We start from the raw sequence: 27,747 nt of genomic DNA, 5'->3' as shown, positions 1-27,747 counted from the left end.
CTTTCGGCAGCTCTTGTCCCAAAATACCCAACAGAAAAGCTTCTGGTTTTTTTAACAAATGTTATTTTAAACATTTTTCTCAATTCATTGTATATCATTTCCCATTTTTTAAAAAATAATATTGCAATCCCACCACATATGGTGAAATGTACCTTCCCCTTCTTTACATCTCCAACAGTTCTTTTGTTCGGTTTTATACAATTTTGCCAATTTTACTGATGTGGTATACCACCTATACATAATTTTCATATAATTCTCTTTCAACAATATGCAATCCGTGAATTTCAAATTCACTTTCCACAACCTTATGCAATCCTCAAATTGTATATTATGACCTATGTCCTGTGCCCACTTAATCATTACTGATTTAACTTCATCTTTAGTTTCCCATTCCAACAGTATATTATACACCTTCTTTAATAGTTTAGAATTGTCGACTATAATATCCTTTTGGAATTTGGAAACTGTAAGTAAATCCTCTCTTGATGTCTTCTTTGAAGATTCCATCCCTTAAGACTTTTAAAAGGTTTTTGTACTTCTGTAAAACTTGGGGTTCCCTGAAACACACTGATACCTCCATCTTGTTTCTCAACAGCCCCATGTTGGCTCCAATACTGTTGGCACTCAGTACCTGCATTTGCTATTGGAAGGAGTGGTGACAGATATTAAAATTGTAGCTTAGGACCAGTTCGCACTGGAAACTCATTTGAACCAGTTCCTTGGTGTACGGTAGCCTTCAGCCAGCTGTTACTACTTACTACAGCCAGCTGAAGTCTTCTGCGTCTTTGCTACAGTGCTCTTGTTTCTCTTCTCTGCTGCTTGAAGCCCCATACTTAAGAGGTTGAGATTGTGCCACCCTCCTTAGATGATGGGTGTTGGCAAGGGCAGTGCTATTGAGAGGCTCAGTATGGGGCCTACTGGCTAGCTGTAGCACCTATTGGTAGCTGTAATAGTCAGTTGGAGACTTTTGTACATGCAGAGGCAGGTTCACAAACTTCCTTGCTAACCAGCTGTTAGGATGTATAAAACTGGCACACGGAAAGGATGAGACTTGAGTGGGATCAGTACAAATAACCCTGAAAACTATCCTCCATTTCCAGCATTGAACTGGAAGAATGGACCCCTGTTAGAACATTCTGTTGGTGTGTCGTGGTCGTGTGAAATCAGAAAGATCCCCCATCAAATGCCCTATGTGTCGCTTGTGATAATGTCCTGCAACTTCTTCAAATCTGTGTTTTTGTGCATGTGTTTGCTAAAGCAGCATTTCTGACTCCACTGAAAAATACAGGAACTGATATAATTGCAGTTATTACACTGTTGAAATATCAGCCTTTATGACTTTATTGCATGCTAGAATTCACTGCTATAAAATGGGTCTTCATAAAAGCTATATGAAGGGAGGAGGAGCAGGAGAATATATAGAGAAAGGAGAATGGAGTCATATATTTGGGGATATACCTTTTTTTGGCAGGGGGAAGCCCCACACTATATCATAGATATGCTTTGTGGTCGGAATAAATGTGAAGCCTAGGTCCTTAGAGAGGATCGCTCTGAAAAGAAATGAAAAATGCATAAAACTTTGTTTAATTTATGGAATTTATATGCTGCTGACCAGTAAGTATAAAGTTCTGTTCCCTTGGTCCTCACTATCACTCATGTATTACTTGTCAGTAAATGTGGTGCACTCAGAACTTAACAGCTACGGCAATATTTCTGTTCCCACTGCAGCTTTACTACACCCATGAAACCCTGTAATCTTTAAATTCCCTCACTGTTAACATCTGCTGAAACATTATTGGTCCCAGCATAGCCAAGCTGCTCTGAAATTACATTTAGGAAAGTAGTTAATGCTAACAGTATAATTTTAGAAGCAACCATGTTTAAAAAAGGCTTTATAACTGGTGTGGCAACTGCATTTCCTTCAGATTGTATGCCTTTTTCCTGCTTCTGGTTTACACCATTATCTCATTTGTATGCCACTAGCCTTGCTTACAGAATAATTTTCTGGTATTTATTTATTTTTAGATCAATATAGTCTCATTCTTTCCCTTTTCTTTGCATGTGTGTCTGTCTGCTCCAAATCCGCTGGACTATTTAAAATACCTGCCCCATTTGTGTGTGTGTGTGTGTGTACCAAAAAGATTTCCGCCACAGGATCAGATTATGTAAGTTTTTAGAAGGTTGAGGTTGGAAATTAATCAGGTTTTAATAAGATGAATATATTTTGTCATCCAGCCAGGGTGTCTTGCATGTCTGAAATTCAAATTGTCTTGCATATGAACAAAATAAGCAGGTTACCACATTGTCCCTCTTAACAAGGGTACATTTGTGTGCCATTATAAAGGAATGGCTGCACAGAGAACATTCAGCCTAAACTATCCAAGTGTTAACTATTATAAAGCACAACAAGGAAAGCATTCTTTAGATTTCCCTGTGTTGCTCTAAAACTACAACCTAAATTCACTGTGGTTTAATATGCCTCATTATCCATCAAGTACTGTCTGGCCTTGGCTGGATTTGGATGTAACACTAAAACATATTTTAATACTATGAGAATGAGCCTTGGGCTTATGCGCTTCCCACTTCCTTCTGCTGTGAGGAAATTGGAAGTATTCATTTAAATTTTCAGCTAACCACAGTTTATTGTGGCATCCAAAGTGGGACAAACATTGGATAGATTTTTTTTTTTTTTTTAAGGCCAGTAACAACTGTGGTTTCTGACACTATGCATAAAACATTGCAATTCCCAGTTTGGACAAAACAACATAGTGCAGTTACCGGTAATTGAAAATAGAAGTGAGTATCCGTGCTTTCATTCTACAAATAATCTCAACCATGGTTTGCATTCTGTAGCATTTGCAGATGCCCACAGTTTGGTTTAAGCCCAGGGAAGACAGGGTCCTCTAGTATAGCTGAAGTTCAGAGGGTATGGAAGATGCCTTGGAGTCCTCCATAAGCAACTTGTGGTTCTCTGAAGAACAGGATATAAGTACAAGAAAGAAACAAATACAGTCAAGCCCATGACTACCAGATTTAATCTCTTCATAATTTTTCAGCCTGGACACTGAGGTCCAGCACCAAGGGCTTTCTGGCAGTTCCCTCACTGTGAGAAGCCATGCTCCAGGGAACCAGGCAGAGGGCCTTCTCGGTAGTGGCATCCGCCCAGTAGTGACATCCCACCAGATGTCAAAGAGAAGAACAACTACCAGACTTGTAGAAGACATTTGAAGGCAGCCCTGTTTAGGGAAGCTTTTAATGTTTGACGGACTATTGTATTTTAATATTTTGTTGGAAGCCGCCAGAGTGGCTGGGGAAACCCAGCCAGATGGGCGGGGTATAAATAATAAATTATTATTGTTATTATTATTATTATTCAATAATATAACAACTAGGGTTTGAACCTATAGTAAAAAGAAAGACCAGCCATGTAGTTCAACCACTATAACACCTTAAGAATGTTTATCTTTATTACTTATCATTTCATAAGAATATATGTCAAGTTAACTATCTCAAATAAATCTTACCAATGCCTGAATCATGAACAGCAATAAATGACATCTGTGCCAGATGGCAGTCAGCATTCATGCTTGTTTCCACTTTGGCTTGTATCTCTTTCCACATCTTGCTTTAGTCTTTGTTAATTTCCATTGCAAACATGGCAGTGCCTGTGTAGGTTGTAGCCACCTGAAAGGATCATTAGGTTAGTTAACCATTGTTACAAAGCAGCCCATGTTAGATTATAACCCATGATTACTCAAAGTTCTCCGTCCTGCCTGCCTCTGCAGTCTTGTAGAGTACTCCCAGAGAAACATGACTTTAACGGGAATGCAGGAATGTCGTTCTTTTCTTATTGTTGATAATCCCTGTCTTATGGGCCTTGCTCTAACTGGTACAATAAAATGTTATAGATGAGAATTACTAAAGTTGATGTATTGCCACATATAAATTATTAGTTTCAGTAGTACAAAGCCATGCCCACCAAAGACTCAAGAAATGTAATATATCTGCACACACAAAAAGACAGAGAGACACACATAGATGGATCAAATTTCTAGCTCAGTAAATCTGATAACCAAAACTAGGATTATTGTTGTTGTTAACTCAATGTATTGCTCTCTCTTCACTATTAGGTCCCAGGGCAGGTTACAACAATTTAAAACTTAATATTAAAAATAGTTAAAGCAATTTAGTCACAGTCAGGTGAGCCGTGAAAACACATATCTTAGCTTTGAAAGCAAGGGTACAGAGGTATAGTTAGTTATAGTACAACAGAAAGTATATAATGAAGGTGACAGACGTATCTTTTAGGAGAGGTAATTCTGCAACCTAGGAGCCGCTGCAGAGAACGCCTTCTCTCGGACTGCTTCACCCAACTTCTGAGGGTGGTGAAATTACCAAGAGGGTCATCTCTGCTGTTTTTAACACTTGAGACGGTTTGTAAGGTAGGCGGCTGTCTGTCAGATTATGGTAGGTGAGGGCTATAGTCCTATAAACAGTTATATGGAGTAAGCACCATTGAATGCAAAACTTTTTCTGAATAGATTGCACTGCTATAGTTTGCTGATGCTAACGTTTTTTATTTGGAGGACTGGAACTCCAAAATGTAGTGAGGTGATATGAAAAATCTGTGTGGAAGTATATCCTAGTGATACTGGGTATTTACTCAAATCTAGATGGAAATGTGATAGAAGGAATTAACAGGGGTCAAAAAATGTTGAACAAAGGGTGTACAAAGTAGCAGTTGGCAAGGTGGGGCAGGACAAGGGTACTTCTCTGACCTCCCATCCCCACAATTGTGGTTTACTAGGGGGCGGGGACGCAGCAGTGAGACTGGGCAATGAAAACACACCTGTATTCAAAATTATCAACGGAGAAACAAACCTGCTTTCCCAAAAGACTGGACTTTTTGTGATAATGGAAGCAATGGGAAAATGCAGTGGGAAGTGTGGGGTACCACTTGCTTTGATACAATGTTGTCTTGCTTCCCCGCAAACAAATTGGAGTGGCTGCTCATTAAATTACCTGTGTGAATGCTCAGTAAACAGGTTGTCTGGAAGTACCCAGGAAATACCAGTTGTTGGGTCTTCAAGTCCTGCTTAGTGGCTTTTTGGAACTTTCAGGTTGACTACTGGGGAAACTAGGATGTTGAATAGATGGACTCTGGGCCGGGCCATTCCTACCATTTGGTAGAGTGAGGCACCTGCCTCAGCCAGCAGCTTTGGGGTGTCACAAAATGGCAGCAAACAGTTATTTAATTTGTTCTTATTGTATTTTTACTGCCAAAGAGAAGAAGGAGCTTATGTGATTTTTCTGCCTCAGGTGCCAAACTAATTTGGCTCACTTTGGGATATTATGCACCTTGACTCAGTGAGGGGATGGACTTCCATTTACTGCTGCTCTGCCTTGGGTAGAGAGCAAGATGCCTTCGGCAGGGGACTCTGCTGCTGATCTACAGAGCTTTCCTTTTTTAGCAACATCATCCAAAACTAGTTTCAAGAGAAGTTTGGGAATATGAGGAATGTAGCAAGGAAAATAAGAAGGGGGAAAGAGAATGAGGTGGTGAGGCAATGTAGGAACCAGGAGGGAATGCAATACTTAACAGAAACAGAACAAAGATATTAATCAATTTGTGCGAGTCCGCGGGTTTTCGTAGTTTTCCAAACCAACAGTCCTGATTAGCAGATTCTAGCAGATGCCGGCAGGGGAATTATCCTCCCCCCCCACCACAAAATATGAGCCGTTTACAGTAGTACACTTTTTTTCTTAAGTTCTTTAAAAAATAAAAAATACAACGCAATCATTTTCTGAAATAGCTTTAGAGATAATTAGAGCTTGCTGACAGATGTCATACCCGTATTTATCATTAATACTAAAAATAATGCTTAGCTCTATAAAGTACTTTAGCACATCACACACACACACACCAATGTGTTGAATAAACATTTGCGAATGATTCCATTAGTTCCTGATTATTATAATTATGGGTGGACAGTAATGGCCAATATATGCCCAATCCTTTATTTTCCTCCATCCCTGCCCCATCATTCTCTCATTCATTATATATATAAACACACTCCCACAGTTAGGCTTTTTACAATCAAGCAGTGTATAAATTTTATGAAATAAACTCTGACTTCCACAGTTGCTTTTTTTAGACAGATAGCAGAACTCCTCCTCCTTTCAAAAGATTTCATCCCTTGGCCATGGGCTTTAACACACCACTAAGAGATCCACTGCTGTCAGGGCTGCTTCCAGATCCCAGCTCACAGAGGATCACGTTAGCCAGCGTTCACTTTATAAAAGTCTTTATTGAGTTACAGTTTCCAATTTCAAACTGCTGCAGGCAGCCCTACGTCTTATCAGCTAGACCGGCGAAGCTCCGTCTGAGTCCCCGCCTCCTGTACACCAACTTAATAACCTCGCCTTACTCCACCTTTTCCGCCTTCCCCTCCTTCTCTGGGTCCCTCTGCCCCCCCGTGGTCTCTTCCTTCCTGGATTCTTCTGACGCTGACCCCCCGGACCCTTCCGTCTCCTTGCGGCGGGCTTTAGGACCTGGCTCCCTTTCCGGGCTGCTTACTCTGCCGCCTTCCTGTGCATTTGAACTTGGCGCGCGCGCCCAACCTCCCACTTTCCGCTTGACCGTTCCTTCGCTCCCCGATGGGGGTGTGGCCACTCCTGACTCATGCCCTCCCCCCTGCGGCGAGTCGCCGGATCCCGATACCTGGCGCCCTTCCTCCTCACTGCGCTCTGTTGGGGACGTTGGCCCCGATTTCCAACTGCTGCTCTCTGAACCCCCTTTTGTCCCTTTTTCCTGGGGTGTCCCCTTGATCTCCCCCCTTGCTCTGGCCACTGGCGCTCCTTTCTGTGAATCTTCCGATTCACTGGAAAGACTCGGAGATCTCGGGTCGTCGTCATCGCTCATCTTTCCTTCGGACTCCTCCCCCTCGCTCTCTGTTTCCTCCCTTGCCCTCGCCTCTGCTCCTGAACCCCTGACAACTGCGTATCTCATTGCTTAATTATAACGTGGCCATGAACCACAAGGAAGAGCTCTTGGCTCTCATAAGTCACACTGGAGTGCTCTGTGTTAAGAAGGCTTAAATGGAACTACTGAAGATTTTCTCCTGGTGCAGGAAATCCACCAAAAGCTTAAAGCCAGTATTACTGCCTTTATAGTGTTTTTGTTCTCCTTTCATACAAAGATAAGATAGCATATAAACCTCAGGGCAGCCAAGGGCAGAGTTTCGGTTGTCCCAAACCATTGTCTGATTTGTTGGTTGGATTTACTTAATAATTCTTTACAAGCATTACGATAAGCTTTAGTTATTGACTGTGCCATAAATAAAGCCCCACTGGATAATGTGCTGTAATAAAAAGTGGCGAAACAATGGCGGCTCACAGAACAGGTGTGTGTGTCAGAATACAGTCTTGCTGCTGAATGCAGTCTGAGGGGGAAAGGGGCACAGCATCCTTACAGGTGGACATTCCTAGAAATTATTGGAAGCCCAAAAAAAGGGAGCGAGCACTACGGCTGCACTGTTCAGCCACATAACTATTGAAAGGTCAGCACTACTCAGCACAGTTGACATCATCTGCCTGTGGTGCACTGGACACCACTGGCCATTCAACAATCACATGCCCTGATGGTGCTGATGTAGCTAATTCTCAGCTACCACTCCACAGGGGTAGCCAAACACCATGTCATGACGCCCCACAAGCCACCACTATACTGTAAAACCACATACTGTTGTTTTAGCATTAAGCTGGCCAGTTGATTTGTTACTTCATGGCTATTGTACTCTTTTTCTCACTTTTCTGACTGCATCCATGTGAAACTCCTTTGCAGCATCCCGTTTTATCAGAGTGTGCTGTTCCCCAGCCTGATCCAGGAACAGGGCTGACCATTTGTAACCCTGAAAATTAACCAGCATCTGTGCAAATCAGGTGTTCAGAATGGAGGCTTGGTTGAGTGCCCTCTCCCTGTGAACTAGTTGACTGGTCTGATGGCAAGTTAGGGCTATGCATACACAAGTGTATATCATGTTCTTGAAACAAATACATGTTTCTGGTTGCATGTATCCTACAAATGTGTATCCTACAGATGAAGCCATAGTATCAGCCATAGTTGAGGATCTCTGCTGCATGTATGCATTTTGGGCAGTGCACATGCATTGGTCAACAACACATAGAACCTAAAGTGTCCTTAAGTCTCAAAAAGTCACATGGTTCCAGTAGCTTATATTTTAAAGAAGCGTATTTCATGAGTGTTGTGAAAACCCCTTGAGACTAGGCAAATCTAATTAGGGGGAAAGCACATTCAGAATAGTGTGTTAAGCGTCTGAAACCTCTGGTTCATTGTCATTCATTGCTGTTGAACGAAATGAAACAAGGAAGAGAAACCAAGGGTTCTGCAAAGTTTTTTTTTCCTTAGAAAAAATACACACACACACACAAAAATTGAATTTAAAATTGCAGAGACATATTGTAACAGCTTTAAGACACTCCTGGGCATGTTTTAATGGTCCATTAATATACACCTCAGGCGGCTGAATGTGTGCGGCTGCACATCCACGACGGGTATTAATGAACCACTAAAACATGCCCCGCCGTGTGCTGGTGCTGTATGGCAATGCTGCATTATCAGTAAGGAATAAAAAGTAAGTTAAAAAGACCCTTCGAAACGCCACTGATTTTAAAGAAATCCTGATGAATTGCCTTTATGTCTCTGTGCATACGCATGCGAGTGAAGTGGATTGCTCAGATATTGAAATAAGTCCTCTCTCTTTAATAAAGAAATAAGCCAATGGCAGGAAACTATTATTCTGTCTGTTATGCCCAGGCATGCTGCAAACTATTCCACCCCAAAGGAGTTCAAGCCTTGTTGAGGGTTTCTGTCAATGCACTATTGACAGATAGGCACAATGTCGGAAAAACCGAGAGGAAGAGAAATGAGTGGAAGTCAGGCAGGAGAAACAGGAGGCAAGATTCTTATTCTAGATCAGACTAGACCCAGGGTGAAGTAGCTACTTCCCAGCCTCTGTTACTCCCATCTGTAAAATGGCAGTAATAAGAACATGAACGTGCCAAACATGCCAAACTAAATAAGATATATAAAAACTTTATAAATAATAAAAAGGTGTGTTTTTGTTTTAACCACTCTGATAAATAAAAAAAGTTACAGGAAACAGAAACAGCAGACATCTAGAAGGAACGAACCACCCTAGCTATTTGACTCTAACTTACAAAAGAGACCTTTATCTCAGGTCTTAGAAGACTAGGTCTGTGCTGTGACCCACTGTCTCATTCACAAGTAAAAATTTCCCTTATATTAGGGAATGCCCTCCCATCTGCCATACGTGAAGCAGCAACCACTAAGTTGCTTCAGACAACTGTTTTGCCCAGCCTTACACGTAACCCATTAGATAGGACCATGTTTTATGTATTTGATTCCACCAAATTCTGGTTTTTTTAAAAATCTGTTTTTATATTTCTGGGGGTTTGGCTTTAGGCTGTACTTTTGATTTAATAATATTGTTGGTTTTTACATTGTACGCTGCTTAGAGATTTTAAAAAATGTTAAGTGATTTATAAATGCTTTAAAACAAATAAATAGAACTTGGTTTAATTTTTTATGCATTTTATCTTGCTCACAAAATTGCAAAGCTAGCTTTCATAATGCCATTAGAGCATTACTGATTAGAGAATGAAAATTGTAAGCTGGCCAAAATTGCCCAATGGACAAATCTCCAATTTTGCTCTCTGGGGCCAGTCCTACTGTTAGGCAGAGGAAACAACTGATTTGAGGTATCATGAAAAGGCAACAAATCGATAGTTACTTAATTTATTACTGCATTTCATGTTTTAATTGTTGTCAGAAGGGAGAAGAGTTGCTTGTGGGATTTTCTGCCTCAGGTGTCAAAATACATTGTCTGGCTTTGGGCACTAAGAACTTTGACTTGTGGGTGGTGATAACATTATTTGCAGCTCAACCTCAGGCAGCAAACTGCCTTGAACTGGCATGGGTGTCTCTGCTGCTGAGCAAAGTCAGTGATTAATGAACAGCTACTGGAATGAAAACGCTGCTCTATCAGGAACTAGCGGACAGCTCCCCCCCCCCCCCCCCGGATTTGAAGAAGGGACAGGAAAGGGAGGAGTGATGCAATGAGAAAACTGTAATAATAATAGAGGGAGAGAGAGGGTGATATAAACTCCATTTGGCCAAACCTCCCTCACTTAATGCTTCTCTAGTGGAGTAATAAGATACCTTCAGCGTTATAAATAGTAGCACAGATGTTGACAGAAAAATGCTCCCTTAATTACCATACAACTGCTTTACTTGAGTGAACCGTTTAAAGCGGCCTCCAAAGGAAGCTCACTCAAGCAATTCCACAGATTACAGCTAATGAACAATATTTCCTCGCTCCTATTTAGTGCTCATTAAAATGTAAAAGTCTTTCATTTTCAACAGGCACACAATAAATAATTTCTCCCCCTTCTCTCTAGTCTGAGGAACAAGGCTAAAGGAAGGAGGAAAAGAGGTTACGAAGTGGGATTGGGAGCTGAGGGGCCAGAGATGTGCACTGGAAAGCAGTGATCCATTCATTGAGGACTCCTCCCCACCCTTAATGTTGTTGCAGTGCTGGAGATGTGGCCTGTCTGAGATTCAAGTGTGCAGGCAGTTCACAAAGCATGACCGGATAGTTAAGATCAGGGGTCAGCAAACTTTTTCAGCAAGGGCCAGTCCACTGTCCCTCAGACCTTGTGGGGGGCCGGACTATATTTTTTTTTGCGGGGGGGGGGGAATGATGCAAGAGCACCATGAGCCCTGGTGGCTGCTTACCTGTGTCTTGTGGGTGGCAGGGGCTGGCGGCGGCAGCAGCGGAGGGACGATGAGTGGCACGCGAAAGGGCTCTGGATATGGGCTGCTTAAAATGGCAGCTGCTCAAGCGCTGCTGCTGCTGGCACACCAACAAAGCCCAGTCCCCTTCCTCCTCTAGGCAGGGAAGGGACAAGCCAGGAAGAGGGAGGGAGGAGGTGCTGCTGCTGCTGCCACCGCCGCCGTGGGAAGGAGAGGGAAATAATGCGCACGCTGGTGATCCATGCAGCGATTCCTGGACCATCTGCGGGCCGGATACAGAAGGGAATTGGGCCTGATTTCGCCTGCAGACCTTAGTTTGCCTACCCATGGTTTAGAGGGCTATTCCATGTCCAGTGACTGGGGTTGCCATGTCGTCTTTTGGTGGGGTAAAATTTCTGTCCGGGTGGATTTTTTTAAATTTGCCAAAATGTCTCTGGCTATACTTTCTGGATGAGGCATAGGCATAACTGGTGGTTGAATATTTGCTTTCCTCCTCTCTTCTGACGTCCCCTCAGCAATATAGCACAGCTTCTATAGCCTACATATAGGAGGGGTATTTAAAATGAGAGTCGTTATAGCGCCCTGAAGACTATATTCAAGGCTGTTCCCATCCACCCTCTTCACATAATTCTTAAAACAATTCTGTGAGGCAGAGGTTAGGCAGAGAAAACATGGCTGGTTCAAGACTCTCCAGTGAACATGGTGGCCAAGTAGCAATTTGAATCCAGTTTCCCTTTCACTCCTCCAAGTTCCAGCCCATCAACCCCTCACCATTAAACGGCATTCACTCTGTAATCTACTACATATTTTGGAAAGTTGTTTGTTTTATGAATGCATCTGGACTCTGCTTAAGAGACAGTAACCAAATTTCCCTCGCCTCAGTGCCTTGTACTTGCACATCTCAAGTGGAATACTGCAGGGAAGCCACAATTTCAAGGCATGGTGTAATTGGTTTGAGCAAGGGAAATGATTATATGATATTTGTAGGTCTACCACCCTAAAATCCATTTTTAGATGAAGGTGTTTATATTTTTAGGAATAAGTAAATAAATAATGAGTCTGACCAAACTGTGGGAGGGAGTGGAAGACAGGCGTGCCTGGCGTGCTCTGGTCCATGGGGTCACGAAGAGTCGGACACGACTAAACGACTAAACAACAAATAAATAATGCAAGGAAAAAGATTTGCCGAGAGATGTATAATCTCTACATTTAAATGTTAGCATTGCCAGCTTTCCAGCTGGTCTCTGTAGTGTCGGTTCACTTGTGCTGGTTATTAGTGAGTGATCATGCTCCTTTCTATCCTGTGGAAAAGTCACCTGCTGATCACTGCTTTTAAGGCACAGGAACAGGTCATGCCTGTTTGTTTTAACTAGGTTGACCCTAGTTAACATTGTGGTGATTGATTAACCATTTTAACTACTTAAAAAAAAAAAGTTGCAATCATATGCTCATTTACTTCAGAGTAAATCCAACTAAACTCACTGAAGCTTATTTCCAATTAAAGACGCATAGGATCAGATAGCAGATATGTAACGCTGAATATGTGTTCACTATTTAAGTAGACCCTGAAAGAATTGGCAAGGAAAAATGCTTGAAACAAGTGTGGGGAGCTACAAACAGGTTCACTGACTGATCGGGAACTAATAGATTGGCCTGCTCTTATGCAGCCTGATAAGCAGATGTTAGGAAGTGAGGATTTCCAGAGCATGGAGGCAAACATGTCGAGAGCTTCATATCAAACTGCTCTTAAAAGAAGAACTAAGATGACTGGATGAAAAGTTGGCAATCCTCATTGCAAAAAAAATTATGGCTGCTCCCATCCCTCTATTTTTTTTTAATTTCCCCCCTCACTTTGTGCCTTTCCCAGCTGCTTTTCCCTTCCTTTAGCCATTTTCTCACATTGTAAGAAAAATAAACGCCAGCACTTGAGTCTATATTGCTTATTATTACATTTACATCTCACCTTTTCTCCAAGGCGCTCAAAGTGGCGTGCATCCAACTCCCGCTTTCCATTTCACCCTCACAGCAACCCTGCAAGGGAGGGTAGACTGAAATAGTGACTGGCCCAGGGGCACCCAGTAAGTTTCGTGACTGAGTAGGTGTTTGAATCTGGACCTGGTCTCCCAGGTCCTAGTCCAGCACTCTAACCACTACACCAAACTGGCTAAAAGAGCTGCACACTCTTGCTTCATAGGCCAGTTCTATAACATTCCCCTTTGCTGAAGCGTATTCAGTGTGTGTGAGGTTTGTTTTTAGTTCCCTCTAATTCCTTCCTCATTTAAACAAGGCAAATCTGGTACTGCTTATTTGCTGTGTGGCATTACAGTACTGGTGTTTTCACCAGGCTGTACTTGGCTTTTAACTAAGGTCATTTGGAAATGGTCTTCAACACCCAGCTCCTTTGCTTTTTAATGCTTGCCAATTTAGCGTTGTATTCAAAGTGATTAATTAGTTTGTGGTGAAGGTTTATTAGGTAATCTTTCTGTCAATCAACATTCAGTGTGATCTCAGTGCTGAGCAGAGAACATCAAGTGATTTTATGAAGATAGGGGAAATGATGTTTTCGTTGCAAACAAAAACGGAGACACATGCACATGAAAGGCTCAGAAAGGATTTTCCTCCTTTAGAATCATGAGAAAAGGGACGTTTGTTTTCTGTTTGTATTAATTTGACCTTCCACGAGGTTTTATCCATCTGATTTTCAATTGGTTTATACTTTGTACATGAACAGACAAATTCTAACTATAGAAAGCCAGAGTAATTTAGGCCAACATAATTTACTCCAGTGGAAGGTACCCCTATTCCAGACTTCATTCAGGACCCTCTGGGAGGGGCTACTGCTGGCTGAGCTGGTGGGAGAATGAGGGCCTAGGTTTTGAGGATTGGGCCCTAGGTAACATGACCAAGGGTGGCGCTGTGGGTTAAACCACAGAGCCTAGGACTTGCCGATCAGAAGGTCAGCAGTTTGAATCCCCGCGATGGGGTGAGCTCCCGTTGCTCGGTCCCTGCTCCTGCCAACCTAGCAGTTCAAAAGCACGTCAAAGTGCACGTAGATAAATAGGTACCGCTCTAGCGGGAAGGTAAACGGCATTTCTGTGTGCTGTTCTGGTTTGCCAGAAGCGGCTTAGTCATGCTGGCCACATGACCCGGAAGCTGTACACCGGCTCCCTCGGCCAATAAAGCGAGATGAGCACCGCAACCCCAGAGTCGGCCACGACTGGACCTAATGGTCAGGGGTCCCTCTACCTTTAACATGACCAAGGTGTACATAAGTCTCTCTCTTTCCACCCCCACCCTGCCTCCAGAACACCCCTTTGGGGGACTTAATCCCCTGTAAATTACACAAGGCTAAGTTCCACTGGCTCAGCCGAGATGAGAGACTTATGTCAGTGAATCCCCCCGCTCAAAAAAACAGCAAAACTTATTTCATGTGAGACTTTCCACTTTTGAATTTTCTTCTAAGCCAGATTGACTAGTGATACTAGGAAATAATAATGATAATGATATTAATGAATTATTTTATTATTTATATGCTGCCCATCTGACTGGGTTACTCTGAGCGGCTTCCAACAAATTGAAACACAGTCATACACCAAACATTAAAAACTTCCCTATACAGGGCTGCCTTCAGTTATCTTCTAAAAGTCAGATACCTTCTGCTGTGAGTCTGCTTGTTTGTTGTTTGATAATCTGGAGCTATCGATTTGTAGGCACCAGTAGTGCATCTGTGCTCCTACTGTGTTGCACGCTGGTCTAAAGGAGAAAAGTGGGGAGGGATGGTCCTGTCTTTGGACATCTTCGGATGTTCTTCTAGGCAAGCAAAATCCCTGCATGAAGCAAAGAGGTGTGTCATTAGAGAAGGGTTCTTGCTTAGCCATTTTCTGACATTCTACTTTTTTCTGTGTGGTGAGCATTCAGTCAAGCAGTCTCCCACCTACAGGATGGCCCAGACTCCATGTAAGCCCCAGGCTGTAAACTCATAGGGTGCGTGTAAAGGACAAAACAGAAAAGGGCAGGGAACAGAAATAATCAGATCCAAATGTGTGAGAGTATCATGCTTATTCATGTAAAACAAGCTCCAATGCCCAGTGATATGGGTTGTAATGTTTACTGTTTTTATTGGAACAATGAATAGATAGCAACTGCAAACAAATATTAGGCAAGCATGGCAGTTCAAAGTTTTCAGCTTTTGGATGTTTACTAAATACAATTAAAACACACAGGCTATTTTAGACCACATCATAAATTTTCTGTTGCATATCACTCTATGCAAATTGCATAGGAAAATTTCCCAAATATTTTCCGATACACATTTTTTCAGGAAAATCACTTCACTACCAGTGCCTTTAAATGCATATATAGCAGAAATTAACTGGTGATTGTTTTCATCTTCATTCTTGCTAAATTTCTGCCTGCCATGCATAGCACCTTGCCAAGAGGGGGGGAAATCAGCAGCTCTAGGTATTTACAGTTAGATCACTATTACATTTACCTTTACAAAAGCTTTGCAATAAAAGAAGCGAGTTAACCCAGTGAGACACACATGCAGCTTCTAACATTGAATGTGCATATTACCAGAGCAGGAAACAGCAGGGAAAATATAGAACTAACAGTCTTATTGCTCATATGTATTAAGACCAGGACTGATAAAAGCAAATACATTTTCCTTTATGGATTCCTTCATAAAGATGTACCACAGACAGCATGTTGTCCCTGGGTAGGCAGGAGATGTTGCTACTCCTTGCATGCCTGTAGTAGATAGATGGTACGTATGGCAATCTAACTGCAACATCCTGCCTGAATATGAACAACAGATTTGTCAGTGTGTGACAGGCTGACAGCCCAGCTCCCAGCTGCTTGTCCACTGTTGTTAAATCAGTACCTTGTCTAAGTGTTCACCAAAGAGGCAATCTGCTTCCTCCATTCGTACAGGCAGGTTGCCAGTTAAAAACAAGTAATGGCTTTAGGCTGCAGTGCCATAATGCATTGAAAAGATGCAATCTAAACCTTTGTGTGCTCCTTAGGCAACACATAGCAGCACTGGAAGTTCAAACTTTTTTTCCCAAAACAACAAAGACAAGTCTAAATGGAATCAATGAAAGGCAACCATGAGAATTTAAAATCAGTGATTTAACTAATCGAGGAGAGAAAGTACAGTTTGATTTGGAATCAGGAAAAGAGCCATATCTAATGTCAGTAAAGGATGAATTGCATTCTTTGTGAAATGATCATTGTGTATAAAAATTAGTTCTAGTCTGGAATGTGGCATGCTAAGCTTAAACTGGAAAAAAATGTAAAATACAAAGTGGATCATGCAGTTACATTAAATTTGGGTTGACACAAAATTACTTGCTGTTTTCTGTGAACATTTTTTTGCAATGATATAAAGCACTTCTTTTTTCTGGTGCTTTTTGGCAATCCTAGCATAAATGTTTGCTCATTTCTTGAAATTGCTTTCACTTTCAGTGTTGCTCATTTGCCTTCAGTGATGCCAGTCTGAAGCCAAATCTGATTGGCTATGATCATATTTCCTAATGCCCCGTGATGTCATTATGTCAGACATAGCAATATAACATTCTTTTGTTCTCTGATTAGGGGGATCATTCCTGTGCTGAACCTAGGGAAATGAACGGGTGTGGACACAGGGGCGGACTTTGGTATTTCAAATTTCAGCAACGCCCTGTCTGAGGCCAAAATTTGGCGCCCCAGCACTTCTCACCTGCTCAATTCACTAGTTCATAGCTGCGACGCCCTGCAGTGCCCCCTAGTCTTAGTGCCCACTGCAGCAGAATCGGTTGTGCTGCCCTACATCAGCTTCTGGTGGGCAAGCAGCAGCTAGTGGAGAAAGCAATACTCAAAGGGAACAAAAATGGAATGATCATGCAAAGTTTTACAGGAAATTCAGTACTTTACAATTAAAGTGGGATTTCCATGCTTTAACAAGTTTTGATCCAAAAATATCCAGTGTAGCTTTTTTAAAAATGTTCTCTCTCTTTGGCCTCAAATGCCTTTAAAATTCAGAATGGAAGCATTGCTGAAACTATGCTCACGATAAATTGGAAAAATATAAGCATACAAACCAGTCTCAAAGTGTGAGATGCTACTAAAATTTGTTAGACAAGACCCATTGTGGCAGAACTCCATACGTGGCTGTAGCATGTCAGTCGGAGGCAGCCACAAAGCAGCCCTTGACATAATGATCAATTATTGGAGAACCAAGAAGGATTTACACCATAGATTGCAACATCTCATTCTTAGCAGTTATGGTCCGCTGAGTCATAAATAAGATATATTTAAGAGTCCCTAAGTACACATTTTTACAACAGACCCTGTTGGCTCAGGAGGAGCCACTAAAAGCTATTGAACCAATAATCACCACAGTCTTCATTCAGGTTCACTGTAGATTGTAGGATTTACCATGGCGTTAACAGGTATCCTGGTATTAGCTCCGTGTTCAGTTAGATGGGCATGGCTTAGCTTTCAGATTTGCATCTCCATCATCATTGGAACACTACAAAATACTCTCTTGTGCTACAAGAGATTTTTCATAGTCAGCAATGTAGCATCGGACAAAGAATTTTATTGCTGAATGGTAAAGATGGTCCTCTCTTTTCTAATAATTTTTCAGCTGCTATTAATAATAACTATAAAGTCTGAACTTAAGTAACTCACACTCTTCCTTGCCCCAGATACTACAACAATACATTCAGTATTTAAAGTTTTCTTCCAAGCTCTGTTTGTTAACAGAGTGATTTAGATGTAAACTCAAATGAAATTCATAAGGCTTCTATGCAATATTTTGCAATAAAAAAAAATCTGTTGAAGTTTTCCACAGAAGGAGAACAACTAAAATGAGCATGAGGATGGAGATGAAGCATCTCTTTACTTACGTTTCGATGTAGGGAATAATTTGGCCATTCACTGTAATTAGGTGTTTGCCTTAGAATCAATGTGAATTAAAATTGATTTTGTGTTGTACTTAATTTGTACAATTTAGACCTCCAAATTGTTTCTTTTTAGCCCTTTCTTTCTCTCCACCACCACTCTGGAAATTCCTGGCTTCTGTCCTCCTTCAGCATTTTGATGTAAAGTTTTGAACAGCTGGCAACTTTTCTTGTTGCTTGGATGTTTTATCTACTGAGCTGCTACAGCTGTCCCCGAGTCCACAGCTTGCCACTGAGTTATCCCTGTATTTGCTGTGTAAGGCAAGCATCTGTGGAACAGCCAGTAGTGTAACGGAAGAGAAACACAAGAAAACACACTTCTGCCACTTTTCCCAGGCCATTTCTAGTGTTCTTGCTAGCATGTAGAACGGGCAGCTTTCTGTTTTAAAAATTCCAGCCTTCTAGGTAGGAGAGGCACTGAGACTAGGAATAAAAATCTGGAGGGTCCAAGCACAGGGTCCAAAAGGTTACTGGGTTTTCATACATAAACACTGCCAGACCCGACAGAGCAATTGCATGGGCCAGTTGGCAATTGTCATGATGGATCAAGAACAGGGATAGGGAACCTGCAGCCTTTCAGATGCTGTTGGATCCAACTCCCATCAGCCCCAGTCATCATGGCCAGTAGTTAGGGATGCTGGGAGCTGAGCCTGGCAACTTATGGAAGGCTACAGGTTCCCCACTTCAGGTCAAGAAGATCCTAATAGGCTTCAGTTATGGGTGTACATGTGGCAGCCCATCAGTGTGCAAATGGTACTCCTCTTGCATAGCAGTTTCCAAATGGTTGGGCAACTCTGCACATAGAAAGCAATTTTACGTGTGGCGCTTTCCCTCCATTGAAATGATTATGGGAGCTCTTGTTACCAGAGAGATATTGGTGTGTGGTGGACTAGAACATTCCTCCCTGACCTGATGCATTCAAAACATTGTTGGACCAGAACTTCCATTATTCCTGACCATTGGCCATGCTGGTTGGGATTTTTGGGAAATGGAACTCAGAACTTCTGGAGGGTACGAGGTTGGGCAAAGCATGCGTATTAACCCCCCCCCAAAAAAAAAGGTATGTTCAGAATTCTTATCCATTTTAGTGGATTGCAATCTACAACTGTGTAACCACTTGGAAGCAAGCCCCATTGAACCCAATGAAATTTCTAAGTAGACATATATAGGATTGTACTCTTAGTTACTGAATGGTTTCACAACACTGTAGTGGAGAAGGCATAATACACAAATATAATATTAAAAGCAAAAAATTGTTCCTGAAATGGTATTTATACCAGATGAAACTCTGATTCACGAAATAACAACTTGCTGGACCGATAATAGTATAATAAGAAATAGGAATATTTTTTTCTTCTGTTTTTCTTCTCAGAAATCCTTTTTATTTTTAAGCAGATAATTTTACTTATAGCTTTACAGCAACCCAGATTTAGAGATAATTTCCTGTGAGCTTGATATTATGAATCCTATTTAAGTATGCTTAAGATCTCTCACTTAGAGTTAAGTGGCAGAAGAAAAGGCAAAATTGTCTTCGCAGATGTTGAGAAGAAATTCATTGCAGGCAATCATCATTTAATATCCAGTGCTGACTTTTTGAACAAGTGCTTTCGCTAAATGATAAATCAAATGAGTTGGCACTAACAATAATCTCTTAGAATATGAATGAGAAAAGCAAGAATATTAAAACAATAGAAACATTAACACACAAAACCCAGCCATTAGGAAAGGAATGGCATTGGGAAAATTAGCTGTTTCTTTTAGTGCATCTTTCTGCAACAATGCCTGGAGCACACACATTCTTAGTGGGATTCTTAGCATGCGCATTCATGCATGTAAATGAGTGTTGTCTGTACAACTCCCCAACTGGCCAACCCAATCCAATAGGTAGGGCTATGTGCACTGCTTAGGGGGGGGTTCATTTTTTAAATATCTACTAATTAAGTTAGCCAGGATTGGATTCATTGCTTGCCCCTGTCCTTCTATACTAAGCAAATGGTTGGTGGGGTTTCAGCATTGCTGTTGTTTTTCATAAAACAACAACAACATACATTTGTTTTCTAGCCCATATCCAAAAACCTAGTAGCACTCATTGTGAGAATCCCGCTCTTAAGAGCAACTTGCCTTGCTGACAAATCACGTTTCCCCTGGTGCAAGAGACAGCAATGTGTGTTCCCAAACGGAGGGTGGGATTGTTGGGTGTCCAACAGGGATTAGTGCACATTTCTCTGAGCTGGAATGTGCATAGACTTGCACATATGTGGGCCCCTAGTCAGATTTATATGTTGGATCCAGAACTCTCCATGTTAGGTCTGGCTGGGGCTGATGGGAGTTGTAGTCCTAAACATCTGGAGAGCACCATGTTGACTATCCCAGTCTACGCTGGTGGGCAGTGGCCCAACAAGGTTTCAGGCTCAGGTGTCTCCTAGCCACATCTGAAAATGCCAGGGTTTGAACCCGCAACCATTTGCATCAAAAGCATATGCTGTGTCACTGAACTATGGCGCTTCTCCATGGCAGGGGTTGTGCACACACTGGCATGGGTATTGACAGGATGTGTGTGTGTTTGTGCAGGAGGAAAGAAAAAAACTGAAGCAGGGAGCAGGCTAACTTCTCAAAAATGAGAACAGTGCCTGGACATCGTGTCTCAAATCTCAGGTTTTACAAATGCTAGAATTTTTTTTTTTAAAAAAGCAAGCAAGCTGGGAATCTGGGGATTATGGTTCATCTGAGGAAGGATTCCCTCTTCCATTAGGATGCCCATGCACACTGCATTGGCTTCTCAATCAGGCTTTCAGTCCATGTAAATCTCTCTCTCTCTCTCTCTCTCTCTCTCTCTCTCTCTCTCTCTAAATGGAACAGCCCTGCTGAATCATCTCAAGGATCCCTCTAGTACCCCATTTCATGTACTGGCTAGCCTGTGATTTGTAACCTACCATCTGGCATACAACGAGATAGATGTCCTTCTGTTGGGTTGGGTGGATTGGCTATGGTCTGAACAAAACTGGCCTCCCAAAATGTTCTCTCCAAATTGCAAGAGGTGAAATTTGGGTGGTTAGGTAGATTCACTAGATATTCTCTGGTGGGATGTGGGAAGAGTTCTCCAAAAGTTTTTAGATGGTTGAAAAACAAAACTCACAGGAAATTTCTCAGATAATTCCTTTCCAATGAATTTTGATTAGTTGTGCCAAACATTCTTCCACTTAGTGACACAGTTTGTGTGTTCACTAAATATTCTCTCTGTGTGTTTGTACATGTGTGTGGGAAAGAGTCTGAAAAAGAAAAGAAAAAACCCCCCAGATTTGTCACGTAATGTTCAAATCTTTTATTTAAAAGCCCCCAAAACACCTTGCTTCTGAGAAGGGCTTCTTCTCTTCTTCCTCCTTAAATTTATTTACACTCTGCCTTTGCGCCTGGGTGCTTGGCGCTTTCTCAGTGCCTAGGCAAGCTAGCAGGGAAGTGGAGGTAGGCAACTAAACGGATGGGAACTGAGCTTATTCCAAGCTGTCCCCACACACCATCACCCAGCCACTGTGATTACGGGACCTCCAGCTAATGCCGGTTGAAATAGGATTCATCTACCAATCCCGTCAGCTTCTGTACATGGTATTGGAGAACTGTATCACTTTGTCCTTAATCTCAGGCAGCAAGCTTTTTGGGACCAGCCCTTCTTTCACTGAATAATAATGCAAACAATCTACTTGCCACCATGTGGTAGTTTTCCCCAGAAAGAGGAAATGAGCCTAGACAACAGCATGGAGGTGTTAAACTCACTGCACTGTTTCCTGTATGTGACAGTATAGTCTAGGCCAGGCCTCAAGAAAAGCCATGTATTGATTTGGTTGTCCAATTCAGGAGGGGGAGCAAGGTTACCTCATTAGCTACACACCGCTTTGGATAAAAGATTTAAAATGATACCAGTCATTTATAATATTCACCTGCATCAACCTCAGGCTTATTATAACTATAATCTAACCTGTAATACCTGACCTAAAACTGTAAATCTTTAAGTGATTACATGGTCAGGGAAGTTCAGGCAGATATAATTTAATCATTTCAGAGCAGATTTAGCTGTAGGCTGGTTGCTTAGGCTGCTGGCACCTAGTCATATTTATGACACATTTAAATAAGAATAGCCAAAAAATGAATCAGACTTGACTTTGATGCAGGTAAGCATTTAGCAACTGCCTAATTGTATTTATCCGTGACAGAATCACAATAGAATGTCTTTATTAGATCTCAGTTCCAGAACATGGTGTACTTCTGCATCTCTCCTGGACCCTGAGCAGACCTGCAGGAATGCTGATGAATTTTGTTGCCGCTAGAGTTTAGAATAATAATAAAACATACTTAATCTGGTCTGGATTTTGCTGAACATGCTCTAAAATAAACCAAATGTGGGGCCATGCTTAATTCAGATGGTCTAAAAATAATAATGCAAGAAGTACCTTGACCCTGTCCTCTGGTTCCACATTTCACGAAAATGACTTTTCTTGTTGCAGTTGCTGTCTTGGGTTTCTTTGAGAGGAAGGGTGAAATAGTTAAATCAACTATGATTAAGTGGGCACAGGACATTGGTCATAATATTATGTTTGCGGACTGGGAATGGTTATGGACCACCGGTATAAAATTTACGGCATGTAATGCCTTAAAGGAAAATATTATGAAAATGATTTACAGGTGGTACATGACCCCAGTCAAGCTAGCAAAAATCTATCATTTGCCTGACAATAAGTGTTGGAAGTGTAAAGAAACTGAAGGTACTTTTTATCACCTTTGGTGGACGTGCCCGAAGATTAAGGCTCTCTGGGAGATGATATATAATGAAATGAAAAAGGTACTTAAATGTACCTTCCCTAAGAAACCAGAGGCCTTTCTCCTGGGCATTGTCGGCCAAATGGTGTCAAAGAAAGACAGAACTTTTTTTATGTATGCTACGACAGCAGCAAGAATACTTATTGCAAAGTATTGGAAGACACAAGATCTACCCACTCTGGAAGAATGGCAGATGAAGGTGATGGACTATATGACATTGGCCGAAATGAATGGCAGAATTCGTGATCAGGGGAAAGAGACGGCGGAAGAAGATTGGAAGAAATTTAAAATTTATCTTAAGAACTATTACAAAATTGATGAATGTTAAGGTGTCGAGGTTTTGAGAAAGAAAAGGAGATTACAGCGACAAAAGATTAAGTTAAAGAAAAGAATAAGAAGAAATATATTTGATAAAATTAAGTTTAGGATTTGCTGAAATAATTTTGGAAATTGGGATGTAGAAAGGGGAGGTTTGGGGGAGTCCGAGAAGTGAGGTTTATGAAAAAAAGGTTATGAAATTATACATGTTTGTTTGTCTTTTTATTTGTTTGTATTGTTTATAAAAATTTTGTAAAATCAATTAAAAAATTTATTAAAAAAAGGGTGGGATGTAAATTTAATAATAAATAAAAAAGAAAGATTTTACTTTATTTTATTGAAAATTCTTATATTTGTTAAGATTTCTTCTATTTTATATGTTAAGATTCTAATGCGTTCCATTAAAAATGACTCCAAAGCAGTTTCTATACAATAATTCAAAAATATTAGCAAAATATAAGATTCAGTTAAAACATCAGCAATAGGCCAACAACAAAAGTTAAAAGGGTACAGTTAATATGATGCAGATAGAGACTAATTCCGACAATCCAAAAGACTGATAAATCAGGAAAGGCATGTGACAGGATCCTATCAATGTTGTGGCATTTTGTGCCCTTTAAGCACATGATAGGGAGCTCCACATCTGGGGTGCCACTACAGATAAGGCCCTACAGGTCTCTCCACATGCTGGTGAGACAATGAGCAGAGTCCCTCTCCCAGCCACAGAGCATGGCCTAGCTGATGTGGAGAAATGTAGTGCAGATTCCGCTGGACAGGTGTTACCTGTCAATGCACGGAAGTGACAATCCTCTTGTGGCTGCATTCTGTACTAACGTTTCCAGACTGTCTTCAAGGGCAGCTCAATGTAGAGTGCCTTACAGTAGTCTAAATGGAAAGTGATCAAAGCATGCAAAATTTTACTGGAGAGCACAGTAGCTGTTTTTCCTGCTGTGAAGAATAACAATTGTGCAATGTAGTTTAGAGATCCATAGGCTAATGTAGCTCAGGTGGTAAAGTATGTGACTCTTAATCTCAGGGTCATGGGTTCGAGCCCCACAGTGGGCAAAATATTATTGCATTTCAGGGGGTTGGACTAGATGACTTTCATGGTTCCTTTCAACTCTCAGTGAAGTATCCTGTGTGAGGTGTTCATTTGTTTTTTTTAAAGTGTGGTGACATTTTTGCTGGTGCCATCTATCACCACTCCCCCTCCTTCCGTTGACAAGGTGCTCCTCCATGGGCTTCTGGTGGGGCTGGGCACCACAAAAACACACACATGTAAACCTGCCGTTTTGTGAGAGTCTGGTATGTCAGAAAACATGTATCTCCAAAACACTAGCCATGTTGGCTGTGCTTTACCTTCACAGCTGGAGGCAGCCAGGCTGCCAAATACCAGTTGCTGGAACACAGGAGGAGAGACTGCTATTGTGCTTATCTTCTGTTTGCTGGTTGGCCTGACTACACTGGCTGCCAATTAGTTTCCACTGTCTGAGACACTTCCTTGAGGCTCGGAGGGTGGCAACTCGAGAACTCAAGGCCTATTCAGTGGTGGCTCCCAGTTTGTGGAGTGCTCTCCCCAGGGAGGCTAATCTGGCACCTTCATTACATATCTTTAAGTGCCAGGCAAAAACATTTCTCTATAAATCAGGCCTTTGGCTGATCAAACATTCTATGGCCTTTTACTTGCGTTTGTGGGAGAGAGGTTATTGGGTTTTGGGGTTTGTTTGTTTTTTACTATGTATTTAGTGTTTTCATTTTGTATGTTTATGTTGTGAACCGCCCTGTGATCTTCAGATGATGTGTGATATTGTACAAATGTAATCCGTTCCGCGAGTCTCTTCGTCTTGCGGTTTCTTCGTCTTGCGAAGCAAGCCCATTAGCGGCTTAGCGGATTAGCGCTATTAGCGGCTTAGCGGGCTTAGCGGATCAGCTGATAAGCGGTTTAGCGGCTTAGCGGATCAGCTGATAAGCGGCTTAGCGGATCAGCTGTTAAGCGGCTTAGCGGATCAGCTGATAAGCGGCTTAGCGGATCAGCTGTTAAGCGGCTTAGTGGCTTAGGATCAGCTGATAAGCGGCTTAGCGGCTTGGGAAAAGGGGGGGGAGGAAAAAACCCCCGCAGGAACTCGCAAGACATTTTCGTCTTGCGAAGCAAGCCCATAGGAAATTCGTTTTGCGAAGCACCTCCAAAACGGAAAACCCTTTCGTCTAGCGGGTTTTCCATCTTGCGAGGCATTCGTCTTACAGGGCACCACTGTACATAAAAAATAAAATCATAATAATAACAACAGAGGGAAAAGCCACCATCTCCAGCATGGGTGCTGTCTGGGAGCAATAGGAGCTGTTGTCCCAGGACAGACCATGAAGACTATCCAGTGCATGACAAATCAACTAAGAGCCAGCATGGAATTATTTTGAATCCCATTGTGGTGACCCCTTATTTTATCTTATTTCACTCTCACACTATATTTGTGAGACATCCATCATCCAGTAAGCTTTGTGATAAAGCAGAAACTTAAACATGGGTCTGGTCGCAACGCTAAAGAAATAGAACTATTAATGCTGGCAACACGGGGTCTCTGAAGGATAGATTCTACGTTTGTAAAGTGATGCTTGTCAGTTAAGAAAATGCTTATTTGAAAAGGCTTGTGAGTAACGTTAGTGTCGATGTGTATTATTTAACCACATGCAATGGTCACCATCCACTGGAGATTCGTTTCAGCAACTGCATGCCCAACTATTTATATTCCTTTAAAGCGGGCATGTGCAGATGTTCCTGGTGGATGGTGCTCCTTATTTATCACCAACAGAAGAGACAGCCCAATATTTCATCTGATGAGCTATTATGGCTTTAGTGAACCATCTCTTAACCAGAAGCCTTTAACACTGTCTGGGGTTGTCTTTAATGCTTTTCACACATTTTCTGAGTTTTAGCATCTGACTTAAGTCTTCTGTTCAAAAGACTGGGCATAAAAACTGGTATAATGGAACCACTATTATTTTTTTTATCACCACCGCCTTTGTTATTGGAGATCTAATGACAACAGCTCTGTCTGCATCTCAAGTGCCCGCCTTGCGCAGGGGACAGAGGCTCTTTCTGTGAGCCTTTAATGTCAAATGTTGAGCTGCTTCCAGAAATAATGCACTTTTAGCAATGGTAAGCCCGATATTTTTAAGAGGGCCACTGGAACAATATTGCTTAAAACATTATTTTAGGAGAACTGGGGAGGGTGGGTGGAATCCTTCCCCCCCATCCCCTTTGTTTTAAATACCTTCCTTGTTACAAATTTGCTAGTTATGAAAAAGAGTGAGGAAAAATGCTATTTGCTTTTGGTAATCGGATTCAGTGGCATCTAATCCTATATCGTATTTATGGCTGTGCTAGCTATTCAAAATTAAAATGAACCTTTCATCCATGTGTATCATAAATGGGCATTTATCAGGATTATATGATTTTGCAATCCATCTGAATATGTAACCGGAATTTGTTTTCTTTCCGTTTCACTATGTAATTACCATGCGACAATAACAAAAGTGACATGTTTGAAGAACAGATAAAATGCTGTAAATTGGCCAGTAATGGTGATATTTCCTCATCTTCTGAAAAACCCATTTATTCTCTCTCTCGACAAATCAAGGCATTGTCAGCCCGCACTCATCTTGTGGCCGGAGGGGCCCTACCAATTTCTAGATGTAAGTGAATACTGGAATGCAGATGAGGCCTACTAACTAAGGCTTTCAACTCAGGCAGCTGGTCTTAGCTTGCCTCAATTTCTAAATCATCCATAATGGGGCCAGGACCTCCGAAGCACTAAAAAGAGCGAGCTGACATGCTGGACAAACTGTTAATTTTTTTTCCTGAAGAAGCTGCTATATTGCACATCTGTCACTGCTATGCAGACAATTACTCACAGAGTGGAAAAAAATCTGCTGCTTGTTTCTAGTGTAGTTGTTAACTGACATAATGGCGAAATACAATGGTTTAGGAGAGGCATAGAGAGGGTTTCCCTCCTCCCTTTTAAAAAATTCTCCTCAGTTGTTGTTTTTTTCCATTTTGAATGCTTCTGTATTCTGGAACATTCCACATATGTAAAAGCCCAACACCAAGGCTATGAAACAATAGTCACAGAGCTGGTTAAAAATGTTTGGGGTTATCAACCTCAGCTTTCCCTCTCTCCTCTAAACATTCGCATCATGCAATAGTCATGATTGGCGGTTTTTAAAATAACTGTATAGTTTATAAAAGGCACTTCCACATACAAAGCTTTGAAATTCCAATTGACAGAGGGTATTTACTGTAAAAGACATCTTTTGTCAATAATCTCCTTAATTTGAGATAACTGCTAAATCTTTATTACATAAGTGGATATTTTTATTGTACTTAAAAATAGGTTGGTATTTAAAAATTGAACAAGGTAATAAATAATCTAGCCATGTTATTCCTCCATCCCACCCACATAGCTAATGGGGAGAGATTAGGGTTTGAATAGTCCTGTACACATGGGAGAAATGAACTTATAGGAGATAATATGGCAATTTGAATGTGAGATAACTGGGGGAATCTTCCATTCAGTTGTTCACTGCTTTCAACAGGAAGGAAGGTGGGGGAGAAGAACTGATGGTGCCAAGAGATGGGGAGAATCCCCTCTTCCTCTTCCTGTTCCTGATCTGTCCCTGAAGTTACCGTAATCACAAGGAAATGGGCTAAAAGGCCAGAAACCCTGGAAATATGTGCTATATTCATTGGTAGGGAAACGAGTCAAAACATTCCAATTGCAAGCCAAAGCATAGCATTGTAAAGAAATCATGCACACTCTGAGT

The 27,747-nt window shown here is 41.5% G+C and overlaps 2 long non-coding RNA genes across 6 annotated transcripts in view; one reads left to right on the top strand and one right to left on the bottom strand.

The window, feature by feature from the left end:
* The window catches only part of LOC308582719, a 45,218-nt gene that overhangs the window by 7,165 nt on the left and 10,306 nt on the right, over positions 1–27,747 (top strand). The gene's annotated exons all lie outside the window — the stretch shown is intronic.
* On the bottom strand, positions 170–27,651 carry LOC308582723. 3 transcript variants are annotated; one of them, XR_014005805.1, is made up of 6 exons: positions 26,839–27,651; positions 23,713–23,814; positions 22,245–22,314; positions 14,509–14,682; positions 3,525–3,684; positions 170–1,550 (listed from the first exon to the last, which is right to left on the bottom strand). It is a non-coding gene; the product is annotated as an uncharacterized lncRNA (long non-coding RNA). The 3 variants fall into 3 exon arrangements; XR_014005807.1 differs by lacking the exon at positions 23,713–23,814 and having other exon boundaries at positions 26,839–27,644; XR_014005806.1 differs by lacking the exons at positions 170–1,550; positions 23,713–23,814 and adding an exon at positions 2,796–2,971 and having other exon boundaries at positions 26,839–27,645.

Source organism: Podarcis bocagei (genome assembly GCF_964188305.1).
Source record: "Podarcis bocagei genome assembly, chromosome: 3".
Taxonomy (NCBI): Eukaryota; Metazoa; Chordata; class Lepidosauria; order Squamata; family Lacertidae; genus Podarcis; species Podarcis bocagei.
This window is presented reverse-complemented; position numbering and strand designations above follow the sequence as displayed.